The following is a 15,520-nucleotide window of genomic DNA, read 5'->3' as shown; positions in this document are numbered from 1 at the left end:
ACACACACAACCTTTAAAATCAAGAGACCCAATAAAAAATAAAATGACACGTAACAGGGAGAATGGCCACTATTCTGACATTGTCACAGCATCACGGGTACTATAACTCGAATATATCAAGTAGATTAACTTAGGGCAACTTGACTTGTTCTATTGCTCTTGAAGACATCTCGCCTCTCATCTGAAAGGCTTCTTCCGTTCTGAAGAGAGGCGAAACCTCTTCAAGATCACAAGAACAAGTCCAGTTTCCCTAACTTAACCCTTCTACTTTAAGATGACCTGGATGACTGAGGACCTTCACAGACGTAACATATCAACACCTCTTGCCTGCTAGCTGCTTCGTCTTTGTGTGCCGAGGTGTGACAATGGACAGCACAGACATTGCTGCAGGAGGTGCGAGAGACACGGCAGGAGAGTAGCCAAGCAACGGACTGGATGGGCCTTCTCCTTGATGCAACCAAAGTAAGAATTCTAAGCTGGAGAACTATAACGCTTTAGCTTTACATATTAGGCCTTGCTTGAGGCTGCTGTCCTTAGTCGAAGCATGAACTGCAACAGCGAAGCATCATAATACTAGTTGGCAGTGGCGGGCCGTGCATTTCCCGCCCAGGCCGTCAGTGACATCAATTCATAGCCCTAGCTAATTTAATATGTCTCAAAATACCGTCTATATGACAGCAAGACATGATAATACATACAGAATCACACTTATCACAATATGTTTGGGCCAGCAGAAAGGGACTTGAAGATTTTTTTTTTTTTTTTTTTTTAAGTAAATGCCAACACAGCAGATTATTCACATCCTGAAATTAAGGGTAAGAGTTTTACACTTTTCAAATTTGCTGTAACACAAGGGGCCTTAAAGTGACTTATCTGCCGCTACGGAACTAAAGCTTAATTACAGACTGGAGGTAAGTCATCAGCAGGATGTCGCCCCAATCGGATGAGTCCTGCAAGGAGGGGAGGCGGCGCAGAAAGAAACTCATCAGGGAAACAAAGATGCCAGCAGCAGTAGTGGTAGTGTGGAGGGTGTGTGTGTGTGTGTGTGTGTGTGTGTGTGAGAAAGCGGTTTATGCAGTTTCCCCCTAAAAATAACCTCCAGTCAGAGTTAATTATGCAAGGAGTCTGAGGTTGCGGAGAGGTGCTTAAGGGTCAGGCACAAAACTGGAGAGAGGTTTTGAAAAACTTTGGTTAAAAATGAAAAGGGCTCACCTCATTTTGTTTGAGGGAAGTTTTCGCAAATGTTCTGCGATGCCCAAGTGAGGCAACCCCATTCAAAAGCTTGGCAGGAGAGGCATTTGATCTTGTCTCAGAAGTACATAGGCAACAGTTAGAGGACGAAGTTACAATACGCAGAGCGATAACAAACTGAAAGGTCCAGTGTAAATTATGTGGCTTGATTTTTGATCCTTATGACATATATATATATATATATATATATATATATATATATGTTGTTTTTTATATATATACATATGTATATAATATATACATATATGTATATGCATATATTGGTAAAAGCTTAATATAATGCCCATAAACATATTAATAAAACTGTATGATTGCAGTACAATAAAAAATAATTTGGTTTTCCTACCCTTTGAACGATTCTTGTATTTATATATGTATATGTGTATGTGTCTGTATATATATGTATTCAGCCTGCCTTTCTTATTTAGGATGACTGCTCGCGTCCTAAAATAAACCAATGAACAAGAAGGTGGACGAGGTATCCAGGTATCCACCGTAGCTCACTGGCAAGCCAAAGAGGGGAAGGGAGAGTGACAGACGCTGCAATCTAAAACGTGTATGTAACCACTTGATGACGCCGTTTGTTCTTCAAAATCTCCAAATATTACACACCCAACCTTTAAAGCATTAGCAGAGCAAACCAGGCCTACAAGAGGGAAAAATAAGTGGTTAAAGTGCCACACATAACGCAAAGATGCAGCACAAAAGTAAGTCTAGCATGCTGATGGATCGCTGACATTTCAAGGCTGTAGATCTTTTTGTTGAAAAAAACATCCAGCCTCTACTCAGTCATAGCACTGAGGATGCATCCAAGCGGCGGGAGAGATTAGCCTTTTTCTTTTTTTTGCATCAAAAGAAGAATGAGCAATGACACCGCGGGCTTTTCTCAGTGGGGGGGGGAGGGCGAAAAATGTTGTCATCTTACTTCTCACTGGCTTTTCACGAGAGTTTTACTCCTCGCTGCGGCACATGGCGGCTCACCCGAAGGGAAGTGACACACCAAGCAGCTCTGCCCCGTGTTTGCCCTTTAACGCCGACGCGACAACTCGCTCGGCATTCAGCGAAAAATATCTCATTTGCCTGCTTTTCCTTCACCCCCCCCCGGAAGGGTTCCTTCTTTTCAAAATGTTTTCTGCTGGTGCTATAAATCCTACACCATTCCACTTTTCTACAGATGATTCCCCCTGAATACGGGGGGCTGCAGGGGTCTGCTGGAGCCAATCCCGGCTGTCTTGTGGGGCGAAGGCGGGGTTACACCCTGGATCACAGGGCCATGTAAAAAGACATATGACAGTGATTTACTCCGACGACCAAATTTAGAGTTTTCAAACCTCTTCACGCGCACTGTTGGAAGGAAGGTGGAGAACCCAGAGAGATCCCTCGCAGACACAAGGAGAACATGCAAAAACTCCACACAGATCCACAGAAGAAAAAGTAGTTCCCATTAACCGTGCATCATTTCAGCACGATCTCGATAGTTTTGTTACTTTTTCACCTTGTTCCTTTTAATGTTATACGTTATTACAACTGACTGAAGTATCAAAAGTATAGATATTTTGATTTGAGAATCAATTTTAGAAATCTGGTATCAGGAATATCGCACCGCACGTCTGGTTGAGCGTAATGTGCTGTGCATGATTCTTCACTCTGCTCTGTAGCTCCAAGAGCTAAAGCGAAAACACCATCATGCTGAAATCCATAAATCCTAAAACTTTGGGTAAAAACCACTTCAATCGGAAAAAACCCACAATAATCGGCCCGTCACAAAATGAATCCAGACCCAGACCCAGCGCTCTGTCTCTGATTGTTTCCAGAGATGCGGTTGCAGAAAACTTTGCAAAGTGTTAAAAGGGAACGCGGCAGAAAAGAAACGGAAAGTTTAATGAGCAAACGTCAACGAGTCTGCAACTGCAAGGCTCGGCGTTCCGCTCTGGGTGCGCGAGTGCTGCGTCATGCTGTAAAGTTGGACTGTGGTCAGTTACGGAGGGGGAAGATAAATGTCCCTCGGCTAATACATCTTGTGAGGGAAAAAATCCCGCTGGTCTCCTAAAAAAAAAACCAAAACATAACGCCTGAGTCACCGAAGAGGCCGATCGCTCATCGTGACAGAGCACAAAAGCGCCAGGGCCCACATCAAACGCTGGGCTGAGACAAAAACAGGGGGATTTATCCTCGACGTTTGGGTCTGTACAAACTTTGTCTTTTTTCTGATCTTTTTTTTTTTTTTTTTTTTTAAACAGAGGAATCCGAGATCCAGACGGTTTAAAACTCGTCTGAGAAGTTCACGGTTTATTATCAAAGCAGAGCGTTCCTAAGCTCCAGTTTTAATACATTGTCAGAAATTAACTGCACTCCATTTATTTCACCTTAAAAAAAAAAACAACACACATACACACACACACACACACACACACACACACACACACACACACACAAAATCCAAGTTTTATTTAATAGGATTTCATTCGAGCCTTCAAGGCAATAAAAAACTAGAAAATTAGAGGGAGCCTGCAGCCCGGCGATATCCAGGATGTATCCGCACAGACAGTCGGGCCGCATGTGTACTTCCAGTACTGACTGCGAGAATTACTGAGGACTGTAATTATTCATAACCATTTCACAAACCGGGCCATGTGTGGCGTTCCGATGACGACCTCGCTCCCAACCTGTAGTGACTCGTACTGGGATTTTCAAAAAAAAAAAAAAAAGCAGAGCGGATCGAAATTAAAGTGCTCAGTCGATGGCACATTCAACAGTACGGCTGCTTTCATAACCACATCATTTGCATTGATGTGCTTTTTTCGGAATTTGGCAATTAATATGCTTGATGAAAAAGCAAGGGCAAAAAGCTAATCAAAAATTTGAAGTACTCCACATTTTCCCTCCCTGGGAACAGGGTAAATGTGCAAAACAGAGGTAAAGCTAAGGAAAAGAGTGGAAACAAAAAAAAGCCAATGAATGACTTTGGGTTTTTTTCTGTCATTGTTTCCAACACCTATTTCCGATATGCTATATGACTGAATTCTATATGACGCCACACATTAGCACAACAATGATTTTTTTTTTCATTTGTCTACGCGAATGTGAATTCCATTGCTATTTGTGGTGCATTTAAATGGTGATTGTAACAAAAAAAATAAAGAAATCAAGCTCGTGAGTGTAAGATAAAAATGTTCATATAGCATTTATATGTCTACAAAAGTTGAAAAAAATCCTCTGCGGAACTTCTAATCTCTGCACCTGAAGCAGCAGAACCGACCATCAAGCAAAGTTTGTGTGTTTGTGTGGGGTTGTTTTTCTCCACTTTTTCCACCTACCTACCATCTAACAAACAAACAAAACAGATACAGATCAGTTAAAGTCCACTGAGTGTTTCCATATTGTTGTCATGGATAAGATGCGGCTATGTTTAAAATAGGATCTTGCCTCGAGAGACTGTGATTGCAAGAGTGAAAAATACAGTTTGTCGCATTGAGGGAAAAGTGTATTTTCCCTATTAACCATTTTAAATCATATCTGTTGGCCAGCGTTAACAACTACTGGTAGTTGGCCTAGTTACAGGATCACAACAACAGCAGCAAAAGTGTTTGGGGTTTAAAAAGAAAAAAAGTTAAATATTTTTTTTATTTTTCATTCCGAAAGGTTGAAACCTGACAGTAAGCCTGAGCTAGTTTGGCATCCTGACTCCACCATGATACCCCATCATACGCAAGACAGACGAAAACAAACCCCCCCACCACCACCCACATACACACACACATTTCACAGGGGAAATACTTTTGTTTGCATATTTTTTTTTCTTTCTCAACAGGCAGAAAAGCAAAGCCTTCATTTCTTCCAAACTCAAAAGAACGAAACCCTCCTCGTCTGCACCCGAGTGTATTTAAAATAAGCCGCTCATTATGTGGTCACATCTCACATTTGGCTTGTCTCTGGTACTCTAAGAGCCCTGGCAAGTTGAGCAAAGAGGAATATTTTAAATTTCTGCAGCTCATTATTCCTGGAATGCAAAATTAGGCTACGCCGCTCCGAGCCCAGTCAAGAAGAAGTTCCTTTCCATTTTTATATTTTTGTTGGTGAAACCGAATGGAGCCACCATTTTCCATTGTATGTTTAATTATCGAAACGTTATTAACGATGGCAGCAGCAGCGTTTCGCAGTTTGCAGTAATTAAGGCAGCCATCGGCCTGTTTATGATGATTAGTACGTTTTAAAGCATTTAGCGGCGGTGATTTCCACCTCCCCCCCCCATTGCTGCTGCTGCGTCTATTATTCTTCATCTCTTATTTTACACGTCGCTTCTCGTTGCCCGAGTGCTGATTGAATGTGAGCTGCTCACCCAGGGAATGACTCACTTCCCTCCCGGGTCATGCATTGTGTATGTACACTGTGTACATGTAGCTTAAGACACAAGACAACGCATGCTGGCGAAGCTCAAGAAGCTTAAGGCCTAAACAGTTCCTTGGAAAAAAAAAAAGGGAGGAAAAAAAAACGCTGCTGCTGCTGCAACATCAACAACAACAACAACAAGAGCAGCAGTAAATCGTACAGATCAGTCTCCACCGTAAACAAATTCAGCCTCGGGGGCCGCCAACACGACGCAGACACAAAAGCGTTTTTCCGAAGCGTTTCTCGCTTCTCGCTATCCGTCGAGATTGCAGTAGATTGAGGAAATCTGCTTAACACTTTCAATTCCCCCATTGTGAAACGGGAGTTGAACTTTGAGCGCGGGAGCGATGAGACAATGCATCCCCGTTGGCTTGAAGAGACAATGGGGGTCTTTTATCCTCCGGGGCGAAGCGGCGCAGGGCACGCGGCTATCGCTCTGCGGCCGTCACGCGCCGGCCGCACCTGGCCGACTGCTCGGGACGGCACAGGAGCGTCGTGACCGATGAGCTCTTCCGCCACTTAGGCCGAGATTGACTGCGGGTCGAGGATTGGGGGGAGGAGGGGTGTCCACGGGTGAGTTTTCCTCCCACTGGAGCTACGTGACTCCCTCTTCCACGCTACATTGTGCATTTTTCTCCGCTCGATTGCGAACGGTGATGACATCGTCTTGAGCCTAAGTATGGAAGTGTATTGCTGGCATACTAAAAAAAAGGGGGGATCAAAATCACATCATTTCGTGAAAATGTCATGTTTTTTTCGAGATCATTTTCAAATTTTTAACGTGAATTTTCACGTAAAACTGTCACAATATTTTGTGAAAGTTTCACGTTTTTATAAGAAACTGTCACATTATTTTTTGAAAGTTTCACATTGTATGTGATAAGTTTCACGTTATGACATGAAGATATCACACTGTTTCAAGACACGTTCACATTTTTACGTGACAAGTTTCAACGTTATTACATAAAACTGTCACGTTTTTTTCGTCAAAGTTTCACATTTTTACGTGATCATTTTTGCGCTTTTACGAGGTAGTTTTGAATTGTGCCTCATTTAGTTGATAGAAATTAACTAATTGAGACACAAGCAAGGAGTCGTGGCTCATTTGCACGATTTCATTAAACTTTACTTTGAACTAGGTTTGAGACGTTAAGATCCCGAACTTACTGAGCACTATCGATGAAGTTAATATTAGCATGCGTACCTTGAAGATGATTTTGAATTGCATGAGGTCGCACCGTAGGGAGAATGAATCCGACCCTATTGAGACACATGAAAAGACGAGTCTAGTACTCTGCCTTCACTTGCCTTGTGTTGTTGACTTTCAGATCGTTACCACGACCTCAAAATGATCACGTAAAAACTCGATACTTTCATATAATTACATGATACTGGCAGCAATACGCTTCCGTACTCAAACGGTGGAAAAGTGGAAAGGAATTTGATTCAGAGGGAAAAATCTTTAGCTTGATTCTTTTCACCCTCTGAGGGTAAAACGCGAAGACAGCTCGCCTGATCCGTCCAATCATTCTAAATTTGCCTCACACGGATAGACGCCGCGCAGAAATCCTCTCCGCCAGCCTTTGTTCATATATTTCAATGCCAAACGTATCCCCACGTCCCCGCCCCGCAACGCGGGTAAACAAACCTGCGTGTGGAGCTGGCACATTCCGCCCTCTGTGGTGACGAGAAAATTGGGAACAAAAAGGCGCGATGAGCAATACAAGACGCTTCCAGTTTCTATGAAATGTTCCTTCCTTCTGTGTTTTTTTTTTTTTTTTTTTCTTAAAGCACAAATCCCGCCGAGGTCGTCTTGTGACGCCGTAAAGCATGAAATAACCTTTTGCTGTTCACTGCATGAAAAAAAGCTGGCAGACCCGGTCGAATTTGCCTTTCCCTCCCCTCTTTTTCTGCCTCTGCCTCTCCAGCTGTCTGCCTTCTTTTTTTTTTTTTTTTTTCTTAAAAACCCTGTGCCCACGTAATGCCAAGGCCGACGGTTTTCAGCTGGGAGCACCTGGCGAGCTAAAGGCTCGGGCCAGGTGGCACGCGAGCCCCGACTGCCAATTAGAGCGGCGACCGAATGAGAGCGAACCCAAGATAACTCCTAATTAACGTCGGACCTTTGAGGCATGACAATTAGCCTTTCTGTCAGATAAACACACAGACAGGCTAAAAAAAAAAAAACCCTCTTTGCCCCGCCACCTCTCTTCTCTCATCTTAGTCGCTGCTGAAAAACGGCCGACTGAGCGCGTGCGAGGGGAAAAAACTAACAGGCGCTAATCCCGGACAAGGGGGTGCCCACTTGGGGGAAGGATGGCGGCAGTCCTGATGAGGACAGAGGCCTTGGTGGCTTGAAGGGGCAATACGGGATTTTCAGCAATGTCGGGTGTAAAGTCATAAAATGGCTGTGTGAGGCTCTAGTGGGGTTATTTCATGTAGCGTGGCGCGACATATCAAGCGGCCCCTATCTTTTGATTTCGAGCTCTTTCTATGCTTTTATTCACAAAGCCACCTGTGCATATTAGTGCATGTAAATTTTCACCTCCTCCTGCCCATTGGAACTAGGTTGCTACTGCCTGTTATGGTGGGTGGGATAAAGTGTCGAAACTTCAGAAAACCAGCTTCGACCAGCTCTAGTGTTATACTGTGTGCCCTCAGACTGGGAGGTTGTGGGTTCAATCCCCCGCCGGGTCAGACCAAAGACTACAGTATACAAATGGTTCCAATTGCCTCAATGCTCGGCACTTTCACTTAGGTTGGGTTAAGTTATATCACTCAATAGCTGTGTTTCCATTCCAGTTTTTCGCAAAATAAAAGCGATATTTCTAAAATTTCGACAAAGCACAATTGTGATTTGCAGGGGTTTCCATTGAATGGTGTGAAGGGCATAAGCTGTAATTCTTGTAAAATATCACAGGCTCGCTAATGATTCCCTCACCGCTCCCTCAGAAGAAAGGGTTAAATGTGGAGGACGAATGTCACATCCTTCATGAAGTTACACTCAGTGGGAGTTTTAAAAGGTATGCAAACAGCATCAACCGTGCTCCGAATGAATGCTAACGTTAGCTAAGAAAATCACTCTGGATACATTCCGAAATATGCATCTGTCACAATGTCCTATTTCCAAGGGGACGGCTTTCCGGCGACAGGCCAACATCCGTCCGACACGGAACTCAACGCTGCTGAAACTAAAATGCCACAGCGACGGAGCAGATATCGATAATGATTAAGAAAGGGGGCGAAGACACTTTGAGGACAACGGCGGAGGGCAACAAGAAATGAGTGCCAAAAATGGTGGGGACGGCGGGTGGATGGACTGGATTGCGCGGTTACGCAGCCTAGCCTGAAAGGGAGGTTGGGGGGTGGGGGGTGGGGGGTCCGGGTGGGTACGAACATCTGCTGCAGAGCGCGTTACGGTTTTACATTATGCATCCCTCCCTATTGGAATGCACCAGCTGCAATGTCCCACCCCTTCACCCTCCCTCTCCCTTCCCCTTCACCCCCATACCAAAGCACCTGCCAATAAGTATCATCAGGCGGGGCGACTCACAGATACAAAAAAAAAAATATAATTAAACCCCCCCCCCAAAAAAAAAATTGACAGGGCTAATTTCCAGGAGGTACGCTGGCGGCTGATTGCTCCCGGGGAGAAATGAAGACGCCGTTGATGGGACGGCACTCACCCGCCTTCTGCTCCCTCCACCCCCTTTTTTCCCCCGCAATTTTGCATCGACGCGGTGCACGCGTGAACAGCCGCACTCGCCACACGGACGTCAGTGAGGTTACAAGCAAGAGGTTGGGGAGGGGAAAAAAAAAAAGAAAAAAAAAAAGACGTTGCGTCGGAGTTTCTTGGAAAACAGCCAGGGCTGCTAAGTAGAAACAGAGGGCAAATCAAAAAAAAAAAAAAAAAATCAAAGAGCCAGGGAGGAATCCAAGGGGAGGTGGAAGGTAGACCGTCTGTGAGGGTCAAGCCAAGAGAGTTTTCGGAACAAATAGAAAAAAAGGGGGTGTAAGTGAAATGTGCTCGTCAGCGCTGAAGGCAACACGCAGGGGCCACGGCTCCCGGGGAAAGTGGAGGCGTCTCTGCTGCTTCGGTGCCCGACCTTGTCGGGAAAAAACGTGTACTTAAAGGAGTCGGACTGGGTCTGCGGCGAGCCGCCGGGGGGGATTCCGGCATGCCACAGCTCCAGTAACTGATTGCAGCGAAGCGCAAGGGCGGGAGGGGCAAGGGGGGAGGGGGGCTTTGCCGGCTTCACTCAGTCGGAGCTGGCAGAAGAAAGTTTCACGTTTTTCCGTTTTTATATGAAACTATCGCATTATTTTCACAAAGTTTCATGTGTACATGGGCGACTGTTGCTCAGGAGGTAGAGCTGGTTGTCCAATGACCGAAAGGTTGGCGGTTCAAATCCCACTCCATCCCAGTCTGTCGTGTCCTTGGGCAAGACACTTAAAGCGCATTGCCTCGTATGAATGTGATTGACTGTTGGGTGGTGGTGGCAGCTGTGGCTACACATGTAGCTTACCACCACCAGAAGCGTGAATGTGGTGTGAATGAAAAATGGGTTCAATGTAAAGTGCTCTGAGTACCTCGAATAGAGCTATATAAATGTAATCCATGATTATTAAGTTTCACGTTATTACATGAAACTACCACATTATTTTGTAAACGTTTTATATTTTCACGTGAAAATGATGACGTTTTTACTGGATATTTCTCGTGTTATTTCACGATAAATTAAACTACACGTAACGAGGCCCGAAAGCACTGTGCTTCAAGCTTGGTTTGAGACACAGCGAGATGCTGAACTTATTGAGTACCTCCGATGACATTAATATGAGCATGCGTACATTGAGAAGGATTTTTGACATGCATGGGGTTGTTGATTATTGGGACACAGTAAAGGTGGTCTAGTACAGCAGTGCCTTCGCTGAACCAGATCAGCCCTTCGGAGGGCGCTGTACGCTCGGCTCAGGGCAGGTTCGCAGCTCTGAAGTGGAAACGAAAACAGCGGTGCGACTGCTGCCACTGCGTTCTCGTCAGACCCCCCCCGGCCCCCCCCTCCCTACTCCTCCATCCCCCACCGCCCCTTCGTGCAGCCGACAGCTGGCGAAAGTCGCCCCGATTCACTGGGTGACTCAGTGCTTTCTGCCGCCGCCAGTCCCATTGTTGGAAGATAAACCTTCTGGAATTTTGAAAAATGTATCATCTTTGGATGCCAAATTACAATGTCCAAGAACTTAAATCCTGCCATTTGGCGATACATATGTCCACATCTGTAGTTATGGGGGGTTGGCTTTCACATTATAGAAGCGTGAATGAAATAAAGAAAAGTCGCTCTGATTCACTGGGTGACTCTGTGCTTTCTGCCGCCGGCCTATTGTCGAGAGATCACCTCCTCTCAGAGGAAGAGGAGCGCCGAGGTCCCACTGTTGCGGCCGGCTTTTCTTTCACCCTTCACACGATGAATTATCCTTTGAAAACTGAATGATTTAGCCCTCTGTTCAAAGCCACCTTTAGCTTGCTGCCAAGACTGACGCTTTAATAGCCCACTAGATGATTTGATTGATTAGAGGGTCAACCAAACACTCGGCAAGAGGGGGTTGTTGTCAGGTCCATTACCTGTCGTGGTGTCATGCAGGGCTAAGCCCGGGTTGGGCCGAACTTCGATACGTTTGTAGCACCGACTGAAACTTTCCCACCCAGATGAATTTTGAAAAATGTATCATATTTGGATACTAAATTACAATATCCAAGAAAGTAAATCCTATCATTCAAAGTCTAAAGTTGCATGGTATTGGCTTTCACATTATAGAAGCGTGAACTAAAGACATTTGTTTACGGTAGATTTAAAATTAGTGTCCTGCCAAAGGAGTCTAAAGTGCAGCTCTGCCTCATTAACGTGGATGAAAATGAAGAAAAATGCAAAATTTGTGCCAAGGATGTAGCGGCCAAAGACTGGAATACAGCAAACTTGATTTGGAGGAAATCCTAATTTAAAACACCACTAATATGAAAAATACAAGTTTTGTGCTGTAATGGCAAAGTAGTTTTGTTGTCGTTCTGGCATCAAAAAAGTATCCTTCCGCAACCGGTATGAAAACGAAGGTTTCGAAATTGCCATTGCCCTACATACGTACACACACTGATAACACGCAGAGCTGTGGCAGAGTTCACGTTTTCTGAACAGGGGTGCAGGCAGGAGACGTAAAGGCCAGACTTTTCGCAATTCTGGGGGGAGTTCGCCGATGATTAAGACGTCCTCAACTTTCAGGGAGTGACTTTCAATTGAACTTTGCGCGAGGCAGGACCTCCGCACAGGAAGCGCAAATTGACGCAATTGAGCTGCGCAGGGGCGCCGGGTGCGCGCTGTCGCGGAGGCGCCACTCGACACAGCCGTCCCATCCTTCCTTCCCTCTCTCACCGCGACTGCTCGTGGCAGCCACAATTTCCAGACGTGATTGGGCTCCTGGATAATGGATGGGATCTCCATGTCGCCTGGCGTACTCATAGACTACCCCCCCCCCGCCCCCCACCCCCCCACCTTCACCACCAAGGTCACGCCATGTAGCCTGATTGGAGATTGTGGTGAGTAGCTGGTGGAGCTAATGTATTCCACTTGCTTATTATTTTATCAGCCCACGGGCGCCTGCGTGAGCAAGCGAGGTGATGTCTCCCCGGGCAGACGCGAGTTTTCCAAACCGGAAGCCCTTTTGAACCCACAGTCGACTCCTGGCCGAGCAGCGTCTCTATATATACGGTACGGCCAGATTCCAGATGATTCTGCTTTTTGTTTTGTTTGTTTTTTGTTTTTTTAGTCGACAAGAGGTGACAGCTCCTGTGATGAGATCTCCTCCTCCGCCTGCGAGTCTCTTTGCAGTATGTTCAACAGTTTGCCTGAGCTGGAAGTCTGCTGTTTTCAGAGAGCGGCGCTGGTCCCGAGCTTCAGCATCTGAAGCCAAAGAGAGCGAGAGCTGGAGATCAAAAGCAGGTCTGAGGGAGAAGTTGAATATTTTTTTTTTCTCTCTCTCTCTCGCTGTCAGCGTCCCCCCCCCCTCGCAGTGCGGCCGCGAGGAGTGGAGGAAAATAAAGAAAGAAACGCACGCGCACCGAGACCTGGTATGGAAGAAAGAAAAAAAAAAATAGCAGCGCTCCTATTGAAAAAGAGTGTGGAGAAAACAAAACAAAACAAAACAAAACAAAAAAAACTATTCCGGCGGCAACCGTGCAGGTGTTGAAGGCGGCGACGCGCTCCGAGTCTCCCCTCCGCCACAACAAAGTTGCGACCGGCCGTTTTAAACGCACAGATTGCGGGAGCGTTTCTAGTGGTTATGTGGTTTTAACGGCGAATCTGATGCGGCGCGGCGCTGCGCTGCGCGGTACTCACTTTGAAGTCGATCCAGGAGTCCCGTTATTTCCGCGGCGGAGGGAAAAAAAAAAACAAAACAGCGTCGCAGCCGCAGCCTCTCAGCTTCACTGGGAGGCTTCCAGTGTTGAGATGATAAGCGGAGAAAAAGAAGCTTCGGAACTGGAGAGCCTCCGCTCTCTCTCCCTCTGCCTCTCTCTCTCTCTCTCTCTCTCTCTCTCTCAAACCCAGATCCCGTTTGGGTTCCACGCGTAAGAAACGACGCCCTCGTCCTGGAAGCGCCGCGTCCGCGCGTCTCGTCCCGGCGCAGGAGGACTCGTCTCTGTGAAGCACGAGGAGCTCGGCGCCGCTACGTCTCTCACCATCCTCACTCACACACACAGACACACGCACACACTCCCACCTCAGGTTCCTCCTCCTCCCTCCACTGTCTCTGACATTCGTGTCCAGCTCCTGGCCGTTTGTTTTCTCTCTTCAGCCTCGATGCCGCTGCTGAGAGATCGGACGCATTTTTTTTTAATTTTTTTTTTTAATTTTTTTTTACGCGCAATTATCTCCAATTGATGGGCCGTGTTACTATCTCAAACGATCGTTATCCGGCGAGCGCGACGGTCAGTTGCGCGTAAGTGCAAATTGCGAGATCCAACTGTACCAGACACGACTCTCCTCCCCCAAGATTATTACCAATCTTACCAGAGTAAGATAGACCTGAGTCCTTTTTATTTCTTTTTTGCCCTTAAAGGGTTTAAAGTCTTCCAAACTCACATCCAGGATCACCGCACATTTGTTTCCATATGTGTGCACCGCGCTAATGGGATCATGGAGGTGAGCTCAAATGCGCCAAGGCTAAGCTGAACTTCACACAGCCCTTATTAGCCCGAGGCCATGCGCAGACCTGTTGGTCGGATCTATGCTGTCGGCGTGCAGGCCGCTTACCTTCAAGCCCCCGAGGCTGTTGCTGGAAGGAAAAACCGGCAGCATTTAGAGGACAGTGAGAGGAGGATATATATATATATATATATATATATATATATATATATATATATATATATATATATATATATATATATTTTTTTTTTTTTTTTATGCCTGCAGAATTAATCAGCTAAAACTCAAAAAAAATTAAAAAAAAAATACAGTTGCGATGCAAATGCAGTTTTTGGAGAAATAATTGTGTCCTTATACAGCTCGAATGTAAAAGACGGAAGCCATTTCTTTTTCGGGAGGTTTTGGCATACTGGGTCTTCGAAAAACAAACAAGCTTACAGCTTGCAGCAGAAGGAAGTCAGAGACAAAACAAAAACAAATTAAAACTCTGCCACAGCCTCTTTAGTGTTAGGGCATGTGCTGGGCCTGCCTGTGTGTCTCTCTACCTCTCTTTCCCCTCAGATCCTGAGCTGATTGGAGCATAGGGCTCTGAGTGGCGCAACGCAGAACACCTGGCCAGTGTTGTGTGTGGTGTTAAAAAGCCCTGCCTCCTCTCGCCATTTCGCTCTCTTGCATCCTGGGGACAGCAGTGCATCTTGGAGATGGGACAGTTGTTGTTTTGTTGCACATTCAGTTCAGTTTGGACTCTGTTAAAGGGGACCTATTATACTAATTTTCGGGCTTTTGTATTTGATATCTGGCCCCTCCAGAGCAGCAACGCACAATTTTCCGCACTGAAAGCTTTTTAGATTTGTGTATCTCGCAGCTCGTTTCCTCGTATTTACTGCGTCCCGCGAAAACGCTCTGTTTCACTTCACTCCACCCTCAGCCTTGCCGGTGTACGCACTCTTCGTCGCTGCTGAGCCTCACTTCCTCAGTTTGCCGGTGCAGGAGTGAAGAGGAAACGGCAGACTTTACGAAACGGGCACAATTTAAACACTTACCGTCGTGAAGGCTTCACCCTTTAGCAGCTGTTTAGCGGCTAATCCAGCTTCATAGGGACCCAGCGCGGGCTGAGTTACGGCCGCAAGGCGGACCAAAGGTCCCTGGACGTTTTTTGTGGCTTCCGTGTCCCCGGAAATATATTTTACTTTGTGTACTGACCGTGTCTTTGTTTTGTATTTTTGCGAGACATTTTAATAGGGCTTAGAATGATTTGGTTTCATACTGTTGACTTGTATCAAAACACTGTCCTAGCAGAGAAAATATGTACGCCTAAACGGTCACTTCAGTCATAGAGTCGTTTATTATTAGACAAGAATATCTGCACAACTTAAGTCCACACCAAGCACAAAGCAGGAAGAGCTCTATACAAACGATGTTACCATGCTGGCAGCGTGAACATCGCTATAAGGAGTGAAACTTGCGAGTCAAAATCGCTGCCTCTTCAGTTTCGCTGCTAGCGAACACAACACACATAACAAGCAGAGCACGGAGTTAGCGGTGGCGGCTAACAGTTCATCAACACGATTCAGCGGTTGTACATTGCAAGTAGTCTTAAAACTAATGTTGCTTGAGGTCACAATACACTAACAGTCCTCATACATGTTTTCAAATATTGCCGTGGCTGACTATTCTCTCGTCGTCCA

General features: G+C 45.8%; 1 protein-coding gene across 1 annotated transcript in view; it reads right to left on the bottom strand.

Moving 5' to 3' along the window:
- LOC142877350 (CMP-N-acetylneuraminate-beta-galactosamide-alpha-2,3-sialyltransferase 1-like) overlaps window positions 1-13,372 on the bottom strand; it is a 74,467-nt gene extending 61,095 nt beyond the window's left edge. Inside the window, exon 1 of the mRNA XM_076011865.1 lies at window positions 13,026-13,372. The gene's annotated coding sequence lies outside the window, so the exon portion shown is untranslated. The remainder of the gene's footprint in view (window positions 1-13,025) is intronic.
- Between the last annotated feature and the right edge of the window lie 2,148 nt (window positions 13,373-15,520).

Source organism: Nelusetta ayraudi, unplaced genomic scaffold, assembly GCF_046127955.1.
Source record: "Nelusetta ayraudi isolate G7.1 ecotype Tasmania unplaced genomic scaffold, CSIRO-AGI_Nayr_v1 ptg000135l, whole genome shotgun sequence".
Lineage (NCBI taxonomy): Eukaryota > Metazoa > Chordata > Actinopteri > Tetraodontiformes > Monacanthidae > Nelusetta > Nelusetta ayraudi.
This window is presented reverse-complemented; position numbering and strand designations above follow the sequence as displayed.